At 39.5% G+C, this 16,089-nt stretch overlaps 1 long non-coding RNA gene across 1 annotated transcript; it reads left to right on the forward strand.

The window, feature by feature from the left end:
- The first annotated feature begins 610 nt into the window (after positions 1 to 610).
- Positions 611 to 13,613, forward strand: LOC306643032. Its single transcript, XR_013758800.1, has 2 exons — positions 611 to 724; positions 13,407 to 13,613. It is a non-coding gene; the product is annotated as an uncharacterized lncRNA (long non-coding RNA).
- Positions 13,614 to 16,089: the final 2,476 nt, after the last annotated feature.

Raw genomic sequence — 16,089 nt, forward strand, 5'->3', positions numbered from 1 at the left:
CTGACTCTGGCAGTTTCTCTTGATAGTTATCAGGCACATTTGCTGAAGAATCTTTCTTTCATTTGTAGCTTCCAGCCTTTATTCTAGTGGGCTAATACAAGTGTACATCTTAAGTAACATTTAACTATTATTTCCTTTAAATGCCCAAGAATGGCTATATTTTGGTTGTAACTGTTTTGCTGGGTATCTAAGACCAAGCTGGTCAAATTGACCTGGTTCCTGTCTTGTTAAAGAGTCAGCCGAGTTGCCACAGGGGTCACTTGTACAGAACTTAAGAGCGGCTCCTTAGCTCCACCAGTGACTTTGAGTAGGCAGGGTCTCTTGATGAGGTGACTTCCTTTAGAAACATCAAGGGATGTTTACCCTTTTCCATGACCCTCCTCTGCAGCAGATGCACTGGATAATTTTTCATCCTCTAGTCTCAATAATCTCCTTGATCAGGAGGTTGTGTGACCCAGAGTTGCAACACTCCTTAGAGAAGTTCTCTTATTCCCTGGGTTCAGGCTGACCTTTGAGGGCAAGACCCAAATATGGACTTTTCTTGACCTCTGTATTTAACTCCAATCTCTAAGTTTGATCTTAATCATCCAGCAAGCCAGTCTCACCAGTCATAAAGTAAGTGTACTGGGCTTTAACTTTAATGTCCATAACTTTACAGTTATTTACCCTTTTATCTAACTGGAGTCTGCATTAGTACTGGAAGTTACCACTATCTATTCTACAGGTGATGGCTTATTATCACAAGTTACCTAGGTTGTGTGTTCTTGGAGCAGCTACTTCTGCAAAACATTAACAGGTAACAGTTTTACAAAATGAAATTAGCAAGAGTAAAAATATATTCAGCTTGTATAATAGCTATCTTGAATTTTGATTGAGAACTACATTCTATCCCCTATTTGAGATCACACTACTTTTACAACAAGAACCAATATTTTGACTATAACTTTAAATAAGCTCAAGTCTGGCATATTTTGGAGCTATTCTACACACAGTGAGGTGGGAGGCAGAGCCTTATCTCAGGTAAGGCATGGCTCTTTACAGATCTTGAGTGTTCTAATTCTGATGTTGATCTTTGCTTCTTCCTTAAATATCATTAAGTAGGTTACATATACTGTTTCCTGAGTCTATATAAACTTTATAATTAACACAATTTAACATAGTATCTAAAACATGAATCAAAGAAAGGCTGAGAGAGCTTTTAACTTTCCTTTTGTGTAATTAAGTGACAAAATGTTTTCAGTTTCTTTCATATTTCACAATATTAACCTTTAAACAAATCAGACTCTAATGTTGAGAAATACATTTACCTTTGAAAGTCTTTATCTCAGTGTAAAAAGTGACAAATTTTACACATACCCTATTGATAGCAGGTCCTATAATAGAACATTAAATGATAGAAATAAATCCCCAATAAAATTTACTCTTTATAAGTTTAAGATTACCATTACAGACAAGTTTAATCTGGAGGATAGCAGAGCTTAATAAATTCCTTGCTTTAAAAACTTGTGGTCCTGAAAAATATGAACACATTTAATATACAACTAGTGACCATTTCACAAATACCTTGACACTTTTATCTTACCAAATTTAGTTTTTAAAGAGAAATGTAGACTCTGTAACAAAGTACAATACTCTATAATAGTTGTTTAACCATAATTGCATAAACCCCAATTTTTAAGACTAATTGTTCTAAAAAATAAAACTTAATAGACACAAAGTTAAGAATAAATTAGTGTTTCAAATCCTTGTCATTTTACCATGTTATTCTACCATATAGATTAAACTTTGGTTTATATCAGAACATTAGTATTTCACCTTAGGAAAAACCTTAAATATTTTTACTGTCTCACATACATATAACCAACTTAGTTACATACAAACTTGTTGAAACTTGCCCTTTACTTACACAGACTTTCCTAGCACTTACTTAGACCCTCATGTATTTCATCACACAAGCACTTTCTTACCCAGAAACATTTCCTTTTTCCTTTTAGTAAATATATTTCCATACCCAGAATCTTTTATTTTCTCTTTCCTATTTCTTGACCCCTTTTTGTTCACATTCTGAAACTCTTATGAAATTTCTGAATTTTGATAAATTACTCTACTTTAGCAAGATAAAATACTTTGTTGTTATAGTACTCTAACTGAAACACTGTGAGAGGGGAGATGGTAACATTAAAACCAAATCTAAGAGCTCCTTGGAGCTTAGCAGATGGAATACTCACCCTCCAGGTTGGGGTTTTACCTGTTAGAACATAACTCTTAATAACCTAGTTTTTAGTAATGACACAAAGCAATTTTAAACACTTTTATTTACCAACCTATGAAAACACCAATAATGTTTAAGTATGATACCCCATGGAATTTAAGGAGTTAAAATACTCGATGTTATTTAACAATTAGCATTTTAACTTTGTAAATTAATCAGATGTCTCTACAAACACATTAGAGTAATCCCATACATGTTAACTCTAATTCACTTATTCTGTAAAAACCAAGATATCAGACAAGTGTCCTGTACAGTATTTGCTGTCTCTTTCTTGTTGAAGAAATGTCCTAGAAACAATTGATATTAGACACTTTATTAACATCAATATTTTATTAGCTTGACCACCTAGAGACTTGTGAGTTATTTTCAAAGACATTTTGTTTTTATTTGAACCTTTTTAAATCAATTTGAACCTTTTTAAATCACGTAAATTAAAAGTATCTGGGTCCATTTTTAAATCTTAATTTTAGGAGCGCTCAGTTTTGATACAGACAAAACATGACATCAGACAGCACAACATACAAATAACACAAAATCAAGGCCTTGTAACTTTATAGGTGAATCTGCATTGCAATGTAACAGATGTTCAAAAACTCTAGTTGAATAAAAAATAGAACTGATCAAAAAAATCATGAGCTCAAAAAAACATATAATTAAAAATATAGCATTTACTTTGCTGGAGTTTTAAAGACTCTTTTTACCTTTTCTTTCCCTGGGTTTGAGACCGGTCTCCTACTGAGCCTTTAGGCTTCTTTTATTTATATTTCAATGCAAGCCTGGACTGAGATCTGGAAGGATCTAACAGGTTTTAACAGAAACTCTGTGTCTAAGGCATTTTAGGCATCTCATCCGGACAGGTTGGATGTTAAAATTATGAGACCTTATTTTTCATTACTTTTGAGATTGAAGCTACTTTGCTAAGTTACCCTTCAGGGCTGTCGGGAGGGGGAGTCCAGAGAAGGAACCTTTGGGGTCCACCCGAGAGTACCCCGGGCCGAGAACCCCCCAGTTGTTCCAACCCTTCCTCCACCTCCGCCACAAACACACAACAGAACCAGATACAGACGGGCGCCAATCTCTGATCCACCAATTGAACCCCATCAGCGCCCTTACCGGTTGCCACCGAAACCGAAAGCGCGCTCACAGAACCAGACCAACTAACAAAACACAAGACAAAGACAGACAACTTTGGGGTACCCCTTCTTACCTCCAAGGTCGACTCCGCCGATGAGGGGGGCCATCTTATCCCGGACGAGCCCCCAAATGTAAGGCCCCCAAAAAGGAAACCCCAACTTTGTCCCATGGATGGACGGCAACCCCAATCAACCGCAGGAGGCGTCACTTGATGCAAACCGCAAGACGCGTTTATTCCAGCGCGCTGGGACCCAACTCGAGGAGTCGAGTCCCTAGCAGAAAATCTTGTAGGTTTATAAAGGCAGAAACCACACATCGGGAGGCGTCGCACATGAAAGGGAAAAGGGGGACAAAGCTGCCGGGAAATTTCAAAGGGAGTCTGGGTTTGCTGATAACATACAACATGTTTCTCAATGTTTTACAACAGGGCATAGATTCTGGTCAATAGTTTCTGGTAATCCTACTGTTTGAGCACTATCTGGCTATCTGGCTCAATTTACCCTTTTACTCCCTGTTTGGGGCTGATTCCTGGAACAGCTTTAAGGGCTTTGTTCCCGTCACTGGGAGGGAGACCTTAGGGGGTTGAGATAAAACAGACAGCTTAAAAAAATGTCCATTCTTTCAATGGCTAACAGTAACTGGAAGAATGCTGGCACCATTTTATTTATTATCGATTTTACTATTAATCTCCCAACTTTGAGAAATAATTTCAATAAATTATTTTCTATAATTTTGGTAATTAATAGGATGGAAGGTAGCTTTCTGATTTATCTTTCAGATTCTAAGACTGAGTTATAAGGAGGTAAAGGACAGAGCTATAAATTTACTTATCCTATAGGTTTCCAAGTTGCCAGATGTAGTTTTCCAAATATTTTACTCTCCTGTTTCTGAGAAGATCATGAACTAGCATGATTGTCCAAATAGGTTCCTGGTCTACAATCATAATTTTAGTATTGGTATGATATGAAATAAACAATCTCTCAAACTCAAATAACTAAATGTCCCATGATTCTACACAAGTCAATTTTTATCATTAATGAAAATGACTATATTGTAATTCCTAGACCTCTTATTTTTACAGGTCATGAAAGAAGGGTAGAATTTTCAGAAGGATCAAGAACAACTTACAGCATAAAGACTCAAACTTATTTGACCCTCACTTACTTGAAGCCCCAAGTGTATTTACAATGCAATAAAATAAATAACAAAAGCAACAAATTTGATCATATTATCTCATGGATAAATCAGAATTTCTTTTCTCTCTCTTTTGTTTCTTTCTTTTCTTCTTTTTTTGGTACTGGAGATTTAACCCACGGCCACTTTACAACTGAGCTATTATTTTGAGCCAGGGTCTTACTAAATTGTTTAATGGCTTCCCTAACTTGCTGAGTCTGTTTTTGAAACTGCAATAATTCTGTCTCGTCTTCCAAACCACTGGGATTGCAGGCATGCAACAATGCACCTGGAAGTAATCAGAACTTTTTACAGGCCTGTGAGATGATAAAATTTGCTTTGCTTCCTTTAAAGAAGTTAGAGACAAAATTTAAAGCACTCAGAATATTCCCATATAAAAGGGAATTTTGATGGTTCTTGACATTCCTTTTGCATTTCAAATACTCATGAATGTTTCTCTGTCACAGCCATTCATTTTGTGATTATGTAAAAGAGCAATAAATGCAGTATGACAAAGAGAGAAGGAGGGGTGGGGACAATTCAAAGGGAAATAACAACAAACTATTTTAAAAATTCTGTATAATCTATGCAAGCATATGTAAATAACTAATATTTTTTTAAACATAGGTGGTCCACTCATTTCCTTTTTGAGGAAAGAAATACAAATAGAAATTTACCCTTCAAACAAATAGCAAAATACTAAGTGAAGAGAGGTATACAAATTGCCAAAGACAAATTCACCATTTTAAAAGTAAATTTTTAATTTATTACTGAGTAATAACCTGAAAAACTCATACTTATAAAATTTAGTGAAATTTTCCAAAAGTGAAAATGAAGCCAGAATTCAGGACAGGTAGTTAGTGTAGAAATAGGGAATCGGGTCAATTGGAGGAAATGAAGCCCTGAAGCCATCTGCCTCTGAAAGTTGGAGACTGCCCCTGGAAGAATGGAATGTCAAGGATCTCCAGAGCCCATTGATTACCAAATTAACCTGCCTTTATCAAGGACTGCAAGCAAGGAGCTGCTAATTAATGCCCCCTGGGCCCTTACCTGCCTGAATCACCTTGGCCCTCCCCCTGCCCATGGCTTTTCACTTAATGCAAAACCAGGCCTAGTCAAGTAGGCAGGAAGGAGAGAAAAGGGGGAAAAGAACTGGAGAACAAAAGAGAATTTAACCTATAAAAGATGTAGGGTGCGCTCACTTCTTGGGACTTTAGAACATCAGCCGTAGCCCTCTTCTTCTTGCTGGGAGAAGTCTGTATTATTACCTTTAAATAAAACCTGCTTAATATGCTTGCCTTGGCGTGCTTCTCTAGTGTTCAATCTTCAACATTAGAAAAAGCAGAACTCGTCACTGGTAAACGGCAGTATCAAAACTATTGTAATAATTTGTGAAAAATTAAAAATGTAATTTTGGAAAACTGCATGAGTTTTTAAAAACTAAGTTCTATCAAAGTATTCTGAGAATTAAAATTAAAAAAATTTTTCAAAGCTAATCTACAAAGTTCTTTCTTCTTCTAGTAGAAAAAATTTACTCAAAACAAAAAGAACATCTAATTTTGTTTTACTTTCAAGTCCCTTAAAATCAGATTACATAAAATGATATAATTAAATAACTACCAATTAAATTACTAAGCACATAATAAATGCAGTCATGGTGGCAAGCATATAAAGGGAACCCATTTCAGAAGTGGATTTTAAATTCTTGGGTCTTGGAACTCATTTTAAGTTCTTAAAAATTATTAGGGACCCTCAAGTATTTTTACGTATATAAATTACTGCTGATGTTTGCCATAAAATATAAGAAAAATTAAAACATTTAGTTGTGCTTTAAAAACACCTCTCATGTTAGCATAAATAACATTTTTATGAAATATTTTTTCCAAAAAATGTTAAGAATGGTCTTTTTTAACATTTCAATAAATTGTTTAGAGTCTATTTTGATAGGAGACAGCTGTATTTTGTATTTGATTTTGCTTTCTATCTGTTGTGATATGTTGCTTTACTCCATATAACAACATATCAATACATATTGTAGGACCCCCAAAAAGGAAATCCCAACTCTGTCCCACGGATCGACGGCAACCCCAATCAACCACAGGAGGCATCACTTGATGCAAACCACAAGAGGCTTTTATTCCAGCATGCTGGGACCCAACTCATGACTCACACAGGAATCGAGGAGTCCAGTCCCTAGCAGAAAATCTTACAAGTTTATAAAGGCAGAAACCACACATCAGGAGGGGTCGCACACAGAAGGGAAAAGGGGAACAAAGCCGCCGAGAAATTCCAAAGGGGGTCTGAGTTGGCTGATAACATACAACATGTTTCACAATGTTTTACAACAGGGTGTAGATTCTGGTTAATAGTTTCTCGTAATCTTACTGTCTGAGCACTGTCTGGCTATCTGGCTCAATTTACTCTTTTACTCTCTGTTTGGGGCTGTTTCCTGGAACAGCTTTAAGGGCTTTGTTCCCATTACTGGGAGGGAGATCTTAGGGAGTTGAGATAAAACAGCTTTAAATGTCCATTCTTTCATTTCACCTTTTTTTTTTTTTTTTTTTGGAAAGTTCTAATCATGGAACTTCTGTCTCTATATACTCTCCTCCAAAGCTATTTCCTTGGCGGAGGGACTGGTATTGTTGCCTGAGCAATAGTACCTGTACAGCACTTACTCTTTCCCTGATGAAGGTGACTAGGCGATTTAGGATGCAGGGCCCAAAAATGAGGAGTAAAAGAAGTATAACAAGGGGACCCATCAGGGTGGACATGAGGGTTGGGACTACTTATCAGCGGGAGGTGCGTCAACAGGAGCAGGAACATGGTGGATGGGGAGCTTGAGGGGGTTGTCCAATTTTTCCACTTTCCACGTTGGGTCTGGTGGTGGTACAGGCTTGACATGTGAAGCATGAATCCAGGCGGCAATGCCATCAACTTTTACTGCAGTTGGAGTAATGAGCAGCACTATGTATGGTAATGAGTGGAGGGTGAGTCCCATAAAGGATTTCGAAAGGAGTTAGCTTGAGGGAGCCAGGGATATTGCACACCCGAAACAAAGCAAAGGGAAGGAGGACTGTCCAGTCTGTTATGCCAGTCTCTAAGGATAATTTAGTCATGACCTCTTTTAAAGTTCTATTCATTCTTTCTACCTGCCCTGAGTTTGGGGCCTATAAACACAATGTAATTTCCAATTAAGCCCCAGGATTTTGGCCAGTCCCTGACTTACCTGGGCAACAAATGCAGAGCCATTGTCTGACCTGATTACCTTGGGCACCCCGAACCTCGGGAAGATGTCTTCTAGTATTGTTTTGGTCACCACCTGAGCAGTCTCCTTCTTGGTAGGAAGGGCTTCAACCCATTCTGAAAATGTATCTATGAATACTAATAAGTATCTATATCCATACCTGGCTGGTTTTACCTCAGTAAAGTCCACTTCCCAGTAACTCCCAGGACAGTCTCCTCAGAGCCATTTGCCATGAGGTAGCTTGCTGGGCTGGGCATTTACCATCTGGCAAGACTTGCATTCTTTTACAGTTGTATCTGCAAGCTCCCGGAGCTTCATGATGTAATACAGTGAAGACTGGACAAAAGTTTTTAAATATTTTGGGCCTAGATGAGTTAACTTGTGAAGATGTCTGAGAAATATGATCGCCTGTTTTTCAGGGAGAATTCTTTTTCCTTCTGAGGTTTCCCAGATCCCCTCTGGAGTCTCCAGGCGAAATCCTAATCTGTCCATTTCCTCAAGGTCTAGTCCTGAATATTCAAAGTTCCTAATAGAGGGTTATACCACATTCTTAGGGTGAGACATCAGTTTTTCCCCCAACAAGGATAGGATGTTAAATCCTTGAGCTGCCTGCTTGGCTTCCCTGTCAGCCCTTTGGTTCCCTCTGGCAACTTTTGACTCCCATTTTGGTGTCTGGGGCAGTGAATAATTGCTACTTTCTTAGGAAGGTGAATGGCCTCTAACAGGCTTAGAATTTCTTCTTTATTTTTGATTTCCTTCCCTGCCGAGGTCAGCAGCCCCTGCTGCCGGTAGATGGCCCCATGGACATGGGCAGTAGCAAAGGCATACCTGCTGTCAGTGTAGATGTTAATTTTTCTCCCTTCTGCCAACCGCAGAGCATGAGTCAGAGCTAATAACTCGGCATTCTGAGCCGACGTCCCCTCAGGTAGACCGCTTGCCCAGATAGTTTGTTCATCATCCACTACCGCCACCCCAGCTACCCTTTTACCTTCTATTATGTAGCTGCTTCCATCAGTGAACCAGGTCAGCTGAGCGTCTGGTAAGGGCTGGTCTTGGAGGTCCCTTCAGGTCCCCGTTTCTTCTGCTAGTATCTTTTGGCAGGTATGCAGCACACTCTCCTGGGTGGACGTGTCAGGTAGTAGGGTAGCTGGGTTGAGGATGGCAGGCGGCCCAAACTGGATCCTGTCTCCATTCAGTAGGAGACTCTGGTAATGCGTCATGCAGGCATTGGACAGCCACCAGTCAGGGGGCATCTGATGATGCTCTCCAAGGAGTGAGGGGCAATGACCATTAGCTTTTGTCCCATAGTTAATTTGTCAGCATCTTTCACCAATACTGCCACTGCTGCCACGGACCTCAGACAGGCAGGCCAGCCACTAGCAACAGGGTCTAGCTTCTTGGAGAGGTAGGCTACCGGCCTCTTCCATGGCCCTAGAGGTTGGGTCAGCACCCCTCGGGCTACTCCCTTCCTCTCATCCACAAATAGGATGAAGGGCTTTGCTACGTCTGGCAATGCCAGGGCTGGGGCAGACAGTAATGCCTTCTTGATGTCATCAAAGGCCTGCTGCTGGTCGTTACCCCACTCAAACGAGGCACCCTCTCTAGTCAGAAGATAAAGGGGAGCTGCCAAGGTAGCGAACCCGGGGATCCACAGGCAGCAAAACCCCGCAGTCCCTAAAAATTCTTGCACCTGGCGGGGTGAGCGAGGAATGTGTATCTGAGTCACAGTTTGTTTTCTGGCCTCCGTTAGCCATCTCTGCCCCCTTTGAGGGTGTACCCCAGGTATGTTACTTCCTTTTGGCAGATCTGGGCCTTCTGGGTGGAGGCCTGATATCCTAAGTGGGAAAGTTCTTCTAGCAGTAGTCCCGTGCCCCGTTGGCATTCCTCCTCTGTGGCCCCAGCCAGTAGTAAGTCATCTACATACTGCAGAAGTGTTACCTGGGGATGGCTGGCATGGAAGTGGGCTAAATCTTGGTGGAGAGCTTCATTGAAGAGGGTTGGGGAATTCTTGAACTCCTGGGGTAATCGGGTCCAAGTCAATTGTCCTGTTGTCCCAGAGTCAGGGTCCCTCCACTCGAATGCAAAGATGTTTTGGCTGGAAGGGTGTAGTCGCAGGCAGAAGAAAATGTTCTTTAAGTCCAAGACAGTATACCAAATATGATCCGGGGAAGAGAGCTCAGCAAGCTGTAAGGGTTAGGTACAGTGGGGTGGATGTCCTGTACTCGCTTGTTTACTTCTTTTAAGTCCTGTACCAGGCGATAGTCTCCTGTGCCAGGCTTTTTAACAAGGGAGTAACAAGGGAGTGTTCCATGGTGACTGACACTTCACTAGGATACCTTGCTGAAGAAGGCACTGGATATGGGGCCTAATTCCTTCCCGGGTCTCTTTAGTCATAGGGTATTGATGTACAGCCACAGGAGTAGATTTGGCCTTAAGCTCTATAACTATGGATGGTCTTTCTGTGGCTAGTCCTGTTCCAGCCATTTCGGCCCACGCCCCTGGATACCTGTTCAACCAGTTATTTATGTGACATATTTTTGCTCCCTGTCTCTCAAAAAGTCTATGTTCATCATCCAGGCGCATAGTCAGGGCAGTAGTTATTCTCATGCTTTGGGTCACCTCTGGGCCATTGTAAGGCCCCCAAAAAGGAAATCCCAACTCTGTCCCATGGATCGAAGGCAACCCCAATCAACCGCAGGAGGCGTCACTTGATGCAAACTACAAGAGGTGTTTATTCCAGCACGCTGGGACCCAACTCATGACTCACGCAGGAGTCAAGGAGTCAATTCCTGAGCAAAAAATCTTACAAGTTTATAAAGGCAGAAACCACACATCGGGAGGGGTCGCACACGGAAGGAAAAAGGGGAACAAAGTTGCCGGGAAATTCCAAAGGGGGTCTGGGTTTGCTGATAACGTACAACATGTTTCACTATGTTTTACAACAGGGTGTAGATTCTGGTCAACAGTTTCTGGTAATCTTATATCATATATATCTTAACTGTCTGAATACTCTCTGGCTCAATTTACTCTTTTACTCTCTGTTTGGGGCTGTTTCCTGAAACAGCTTTAAGGGCTTTGTCCCCATCACTGGAAGGGAGACCTTAGGGAGTTGAGATAAAATAGACAGCTTAAAAAAATGTCCATTCTTTTATTTCCCCATTTTCTTTTTGGGTAAGTTCTAATCATGGAACTTTTGTCTCTATATACTCTTCTCCAAAGCTATTTCCTTGGCAGAGGGACTGGTATTGTTGCCTGAGCATTAGTACCTGTACAGCACTTACTCTCTCCCTGATGAAGGTGACTCTTTGAAGGAGATGTTCAGAGGGTTACACCACCCTTGGTTGTTACATTTGGCTGCCGTAAGATTTTGCTGCATGCTTATTAAATCCCAGGAGGAGGTGGGGCGCCAATAAGTGTTGTCAGTAGTCTCATACCCTCATGCGGAGCAATAATAATGGTCTGTACCTCCACATGTCCTTGCCATATTCTGTGACCTCCCATCCTGGGGGCAGACATAGAAAGGGGTCTGTCTTAGATTGTCACGGGTGCGTGGGTAGTTACATCCTGGGTTGTACCCTTCAACTAGGCGGTATTCTGTTCCCCCGAAAGGCCTGGGTGATGTTGGCCAACGTTTACAGGCCTCCTCAGAAGTCAGGGTAGGGATGTTCCAATTATCTAACCCAGCTACTAAGGCACAGATGTCTGGGGTTAGGGACGGCCACCAAGCCCAAAGGGGTTTCCCTGGTGGTGCTCCATATTATATCTCCAGTCTGGGAGAGGACCTGTCATGTTAGTCATTGGGGGGCATGAGGGTTGGGACTACTTATCGGTGCGAGGTGCATCAACAGGAGCAGGAACATGGTGGATGCGGAGCTTGAGGGGGTTGTCCAATTTTTCCACTTTCCACATTGGGTCTGGTGATGGTGCAGGCTTGACATGTGAAGCGTGAATCCAGGTAGTGATGCCATCGACTTTTCAGGCAGGCAAGGACCCAGAGGGCACCAATTAGCAGCCCCTTGTTTGCAGTCCTTGATAAACAGTCCTTGATAAAGGCAGGTAAATTTGGTAATCAATGGCCTCCAGAGATCCTTGACATTCCATTCTTCCAGGGGCAGTCTACAACTTCCAGAGGCAGATGACTTTATGGCCTCCATTTCCTCGATTTGACCCAATCCCCTATTTCTACAGTAACTACCTGTTCCCAATTCTGGCTTCATTCCCCCCTTTAGCTTTAGGAACTCCTAACTGCTTGTTGAGGAAATGAAAGTGGGCATCAGTCATTCTGGCTGCTTCAAAGCTGAAAGGGGGCAGCGAGGGGCAAGAAGTTTGGAGTTCCTTTTTTAAAAAAATCAGGTCAATTGAGGGGTCCAAGGAAGAAGTCTGGTTGGGGAAGAACAGGTTGTAAAGTCATCTGGGGGTGGGTGCTTCTATGTAGAAGAACAAAAAGTCATGAGTATTGAAATGAGATTAGTACAAAGTAAATGTTGGAGCATCTGAAACATGCCACTGAGTATCTTGAAAATGAGAGAAGTCAATGTCTCACCAGGAGGTGGAAGAACTGAGAAATTGTTCCCATAACTAGGCCTAGCAAAGGCTGGAGAGGACAAGGCCCTTATTTGGGTACTTTAACATTGTCCAGGTTATCAGGAATGTAAATACAACATTTAACTCTTAATGTCATAGATGTCCCCAGAAAATATAGTTAAGCTACTGAATGTCATTTGACTTTGTAAAATATCCCTTTATTGGTATAACCTGTGTTTAGTAGAGATCTCTATACTTCTGTTACTTAGGGCTAGACAATCATATGTACACACATAGATTAAGTCTACCTGCGTAGCTTAGGTAGGTCTGCAGGCCTTAAACTGACTAAAAACTTCTGACTCTGGCAGTTTCTCTTGATAGTTATCAGGCACATTTACTGAAGAATCTTTCTTTCATTTGTAGCTTCCAGTCTTTATTCGAGTGGGGTAATACAAGTGTACATCTTAAGTTACATTTAACTATTATTTCCTTTACAATGCCCAAGAATGGCTATATTTTGGTTTTAACTGTTTTGCTGGGTGTCTAAGATCAAGCTGGTCAAATTGACTTGGTTCCTTTCTTGTTAACAAGTCAGCTGAGTTCCCACAGGGGTCACTTGTAGAGAACTTAAGAGCAGCTTCCTTGTTCCACCAGTGACTTTGCTTAGGCAGGGTCTCTTGATGAGGTGGCTTCCATTGGAAGCATCAAGGGATGTCTCCCTTTTTCCATGACCCTCCTCTGCAGCAGATGAACTGAGTGATTTTTCATCCTCTAGTCTCAATAATCTCCTTGATCAGGAGGTTGTGTGACCCAGAGTTGCAACACTCCTTAGAGAAGTTCTCTTATTCCTTGGGTTCAGGCTGACCTTTGAGGGCAAGACCCAAATATGGACTTTTCTTGACCTCTGTATTTAACTCCAATCTCTAAGTTTGATCTTAATCATCCAGCAAGCCAATCTCACCAGTCATAAAGTAAGTGTACTGGGCTTTAACTTCAATGTCAATAACTTTACAGTTATTTACCCTTTTATCTAACTGGAGTCTGTATTAGTACTGGAAGTTACCACTATCTGTTCCATAGGTGATGGCTTATTATCACAAGTTACCTAGGTTGTGTGTTCTTGAAGCAGCTACTTCTACAAAACATTAACAGGTAACAGTTTTACAAAATGAAATTAGCAAGAGTAAAAGTATATTCAGCTTGCATAATAGCTATCTTGAATTTTGATTGAGAACCACATTCTATCCCCTATTTGAGATCACAGTACTTTTACAACAAGAACCAATTTTTTGACTATAACTTTAAATAAGCTGAGGTCTGACTTATTTTGGAGCTATTCTACACACAGTGAGGTGGGAGGCAGAGCCTTATCTCAGGTAAGGCGTGGCTCTTTACAGATCTTAAGTGTTCTAATTGTGATGTTGATCTTTGCTTCTTCCTTAAATATCATTGAGTAGTTTACATATACTGTTTCCTGAGTCTATATAAACTTTATAATTAACACAATTTAACATAGTATCTAAAACATGAATCAAAGAAAGGCTGAGAGAGCTTTTAACTTTCCTTTTGTGTGATTAAGTGACAAAATGTTTTCATGTTTCTTTCATGTTTCACAATATTAGCCTTTAAACAAATCAGACTCTAATGTTGAGAAATACATTTACCTTTGAAAGTCTTTATCTCAGTGTAAAAAGTGACAAATTTTACACATACCCTATTGATAGCAGGTCCTATAATAGAACATTAAATGATAGAAATAAATCCCCAATTGAAATTTACTCTTTATAAGTTTAAGATTACAGACAAGTTTAATCTGGAGAATAGCAGAGCTTAATAAATTCCTTGCTTTAAAAACTTGTGTACCTGAAAAATATGAACACATTTAATATACAACTAGTGACCATTTCACAGTTACCTTGACACTTTTATCTTACCAAATTTAGTTTTTAAAGAAAAATGTAGACTCTGTAACATAGTACAATACTCTATAACAGTTGTTTAACTATAATTGTATACACCCCAATTTTTAAGACTAATTGTTCTAAAGAATAAAACTTAATAGACACAAAGTTAGAGTAAATTAGTGTTTCAAATCATTGTCATTTTACCATGTCATTCTACCATATAGACTAAACTTTGGTTTATATCAGAACATTAGTATTTCACCTTAGGAGAAACCTTAAATAGTTTTAGCTGTCTCACATACATATAACCAACTTAGTTACACACAAGCTTGTTGAAACTTGCCATTTACTTACACAGACTTTCTTATCAATTACTTAGTCCCTCATGTATTTCATCACACAAGCACTTTCTTACCCAGAAACATTTCCTTTTCCCTTTTACTAAATATATTTCCATACCCAGAATCTTTTATTTTCTCTTTCCTATTTCTTGACCCCTTTTTGTTCACATTCTGAAACTCTTATGAAATTTCTGAATTTAGATAAATTACTCTATTTTAATAAGATTAAATATTTTGTTGTTTATAGTACTCTAATTGAAACACATTTGAAACTTTTGGGACCCTTTGTATATAGAATTGCACTTGTTAGGACATAACGCTTAGTAACCTTGTTTTTAGTTTAGTGATGACACAAAGCAAGTTTAAACCCTTTTATTTACCAACCTATGAAAACACCAATAATGTTTAAGTATGATACCCCATGGAATTTAAGGAGTTAAAAGTACGTGATGTTACTTAACAATTAGCATTTTAACTTTGTAAATTAATCAGATGTCTCTACAAACACATTTGAGTAATCCCATACATGTTAACTCTAATTCACTTATTCTGTAAAAACCAAGATATCAGACAAGTGTCCTGAACAGTATTTGCTGTCTCTTTCCTGTTGAAGAAAAGTCCTAGAAACAATTGATATTAGACACTTTATTAACATCAATATTTTATTAGCTTGACCACCTAGAGACTTGTGAGTTATTTTCAAAGACATTTTACTTTTATTAGTTTACCCAATTTGAACCTTTTTAAAATCATGTGAATTAGAAGTATCTGGAACCATTTTTAAATTTTAATTTTAGGAGCACTCAGTTTTGATACAGACAAAACATGACATCAGACAGCATGACATACAAATAACACAAAATCAAAGGCCTTGTAACTTTATAGGTGAATCTCCATTGCAATGTAACAGATGTTCAAAAACTCTAGTTGAATAAAAAATAGAACTGATCAAAAAATCATGAGCTCAAAAAACATATAATTAAAAAAACAAGAGTCCTGGAAAAATGATATGGCCATTAATTACTTTAGTAAAGTACCATAAAATTTACTTTGCTGGAGTTTTAAAGACTCTTTTTACCTTTTCTTTCCCTGGATTTGAGACCAGTCTCCTACTGAGCCTTTAGGTTTCTTTTATTTATATTTCAATGTAAGCCTTGACTGAGATCTGGAAGGATCTAACAGGTTTTAACAGAAACCTTGTGCCTAGGGCATTTTAGCCATCTCATCAGGACAGGTTGGATGTTAAAGAAAATTATGAGACCTTATTTTCCATTACTTTTGAGAAAGAAGCTACTTTGCTAAGTTACCCTTCAGGGCTTTCGGGAGGGGAAGTCCAGAGAAGGAAACTTTGGGGTCCACCCGAGAGTAACCCGGGCAGAGAACCCCGCAGTTGTTCCAACCCTTCCTCCACCTTGTCAGCCACAAACATGCAACAGAATCAGATGGGCGCAATGTTAACCTGATCAGCACCCTTACCGATGGAGACTACCAGGCGTC

Source organism: Sciurus vulgaris (assembly GCF_902686455.1).
Source record: "Sciurus vulgaris genome assembly, chromosome: 13".
Taxonomy (NCBI): domain Eukaryota; kingdom Metazoa; phylum Chordata; class Mammalia; order Rodentia; family Sciuridae; genus Sciurus; species Sciurus vulgaris.